This window comes from Aegilops tauschii, chromosome 3 (assembly GCF_002575655.3).
Source record: "Aegilops tauschii subsp. strangulata cultivar AL8/78 chromosome 3, Aet v6.0, whole genome shotgun sequence".
In the NCBI taxonomy this organism is placed as follows: domain Eukaryota; kingdom Viridiplantae; phylum Streptophyta; class Magnoliopsida; order Poales; family Poaceae; genus Aegilops; species Aegilops tauschii.
The window spans coordinates 4,701,656-4,704,695 of NC_053037.3; the positions used below are offsets into that span (position 1 = coordinate 4,701,656).

The following is a 3,040-nucleotide window of genomic DNA, read 5'->3' on the forward strand; positions in this document are numbered from 1 at the left end:
CCTAGAAGGGCGTGCAGCTGGCGGCCAAGCTGCCGTCCAAGCACACTCCACCTGCGGTCTTCGTACAGGTCGTATTGTGGCTGAAGATACTAAAGATACCAAAGATAAACGCAGAAACTTTAAAAAGATCATCTCAACAAGGTATGCAAGTAATTTCTTTTGGTTGTTTGAATTGCCACATCTTGGGTTTTGTTTCCAGTCCATTATATATTCTAGGGACAAACTTCATCTCATTTCTTAGACCAAATAATATTTAACTACAGGACCTGATTCGCGTAAATTAATTTGCAAGGTTTATTCGATTTTGTGCATGACAAGGGGCAAGTAGAATTTTTTCTGTATGCACTTAGCAAGATTAAAGTAACAGCCACAAAGTGAATCAAGTGTCTTCAACAAGCAATTTAAAAGTGAAAGTAGATAAACAACTTACTAATCCACACAGAAGAGTGCTGAGTATTGAAATTTGATTTGCCGCATTGCAATGGTCCGCTATGGTCCTGCAGTAATATGTGTATGACAGCAAAAGGATCTTCAAACCAGTATGTACACTAACTTATCCATTATAATTCGATATAGTATATGAGATAACTTGAACATCTCTAGAAACCAGTGTGGAAAAAATATAACAACCAAATCGCACGTGTGGACTTTCATATGCACATTTCCAGACGCTACAAACTTGATCAGAGCCGAGAGCAAGGAAATGCATATCACAGTTGTAGTGACCGCTAGGAGAACCCTCTCCACATCTGCGTGTTGAGAGACTTGAGATATTAATTTTGCAGGCACTCCACACAAGCACATGCATGTTATGTTAGCAGAGTAGAAGAGCCATCATCTTAAGTTAGGGTATACATAATCATTTTGGGTATGATGAAATGGAAATACCTACTCATGTCGTCCTCTGATCCACTCATCCAAATCATCCTACAAAGCTCATGCATAATGGTTTAAGAAATAAAGTGTATATGCTCAAAGGACGAGATTGATAGATAACAAATAGTTGATGCTTACAATTAGCTTGTGGTCTCCTCCTCCAACATGTGTTTCTTGTTTGAGCGTTGTGAAAGGGCAGGAGGTCCAGGCAGGTCAAGGCGATGGCCACCTTCGACTTTGGCAATGCAAACCCCCTCTCGATGGCCCTCTCCACAACATCATCCATCCGCGTGTTGAGAGACTTGAGCTATTAATTTTGCAGGCACTCCACACAAGCACATGCATGTTATGTTAGCAGAGTAGAAGAGCCATCATCTTAAGTTAGGGTATACATTATCATTTTGGGTATGATCAAATGGAAATACCTGCTCATGTCGTCCTCTGATCCACTCATCCAAATCATCCTAAAAAGCTCATGCATAATGCTTTAAGAAATAAAGTATATATGCTCAAAGGACAAGATTGATAGCTAACAAATAGTTGATGCTTACAATTAGCTTGAAGTTTCCTCCTCCAACATGTGTTTCCTGTTTGAGCGTTGTGAAAGGTCAGGAGGTCCAGGCAGGTCAAGGCGATGGCCACCTTCGACTTTGGCAATGCAAACCCCCTCTCGGTGGCCCTCTCCACAACATCATCCAACATATTGACGTTTAGCTGACTGAAAGGAACTATAGCAAGGAAAGGGGAAAATGTATCATCAGATAATTATTTGGGCCAAATAGCAGAATCTTACTTGATTCATGAAATTACACTGCTAGGTGTTTGCAGAAGAAACAATGGCACGAGGAAAGATTCGTGTATGCATGTGCCTTTAGCAAGCAATAGCAAGAGGCAAAAGAATAATAATAAATAAATGCTCAAATAATAATCTTTGATAGGGGGGGCGTTACACTGTATTTCAGAATAATCCATTCATTTTATGATAAAACCAAATATGCAGCAGAATAAAAAATTATACAAGGTGAGTAGTAGTAGATGAGTTTTTGAAGAATGGATCACTTTCCTACAACAAGGACTGCCGAAAAACAGTGTTAAAATATTATAAAGCATTTCATCAAGCATTCCTGCTCAGGTCCTAGGTATTGTATAATCCCTTCTTGCCATGTATGTATTCCTATACACATAAAACCTAAGATGCGGTAGTTAACAAAAGTCACGACACTATAAAAATACATTAAAAAAAACTTCATCAGAATAGTCTCGGTATTCAATTGCTATCTTCTGATGACATCTGGGTCATTGTATTTTGAAATCGCAAACTGACAATAATTAACTGCAAGAATTGCCCGTTCATACATCTCCATCTGTCCATATTCACAAGGATTTCGCTGTCATAACTGTAGAGTATTTACTATTTACAGTGATTAGGCACACACACACACGCCTAAAATCAAACACAAGGATCAACAAAAACACCTTATCTTCTTTTACTTCCATCACATTCCATTTCTTTTGACAAAAGCTAGCGAGTTCTTGCAGTTTCAATAACAAGCAGGTAGCTGAAACTCACATCAAACTAATGTTCCAACTATACAAATAAAAAACTAAAAATGAAAAAATGGAGATGCGTTATGCTTGTTCAAATAAAAAAAGTCACATAAACTAAATTTTCCTAATAAAACCTCCTTGGATAGCTTATTCTAATTAAAATGTTTAATATCAAGTGAGCAACATGTTCCAGAATAATGATAATTAAATGAAAGCAATTGGCTAGTTAATAATCCCTCTGTAAAGAAATATAAGAGCATTTAGATCACTACTTTAGTATTCTAAACGCTCCTATATTTCCTTACAGAGGATGTACATACAGTTGCAGGAAGGTAAGTGTGCATATACAGGACAAAAGCAGAAAATGTTCAACATCAGGGCTCTGAGATTAACATACCAGCTCTATCAACTGTTATTTCAAATTCAGTAAATTTGGTACAAAGCTTTTATAAAGCAGCCCTTAGAACCTCAAGTTTCTGAAAAAATGTAACTATAACAGAAGAAATGAGATGTGTTATGTACTGCAGACTGTACTACCAAGCAAGCAAAGAAAACAGAGTTTGAAATTCAGATCATTTCAGTACCTTATTCAGCATGCATAATAAACCTTATTCAG

At 37.4% G+C, this 3,040-nt stretch overlaps 1 long non-coding RNA gene across 1 annotated transcript; it reads right to left on the minus strand.

Moving 5' to 3' along the window:
* Positions 1 to 267: 267 nt before the first annotated feature.
* LOC141020884 (uncharacterized) lies at positions 268 to 2,791 on the minus strand. The gene is made up of 3 exons (XR_012180887.1): positions 1,428 to 2,791; positions 1,015 to 1,340; positions 268 to 927 (listed from the first exon to the last, which is right to left on the minus strand). It is a non-coding gene; the product is annotated as an uncharacterized lncRNA (long non-coding RNA).
* Positions 2,792 to 3,040: the final 249 nt, after the last annotated feature.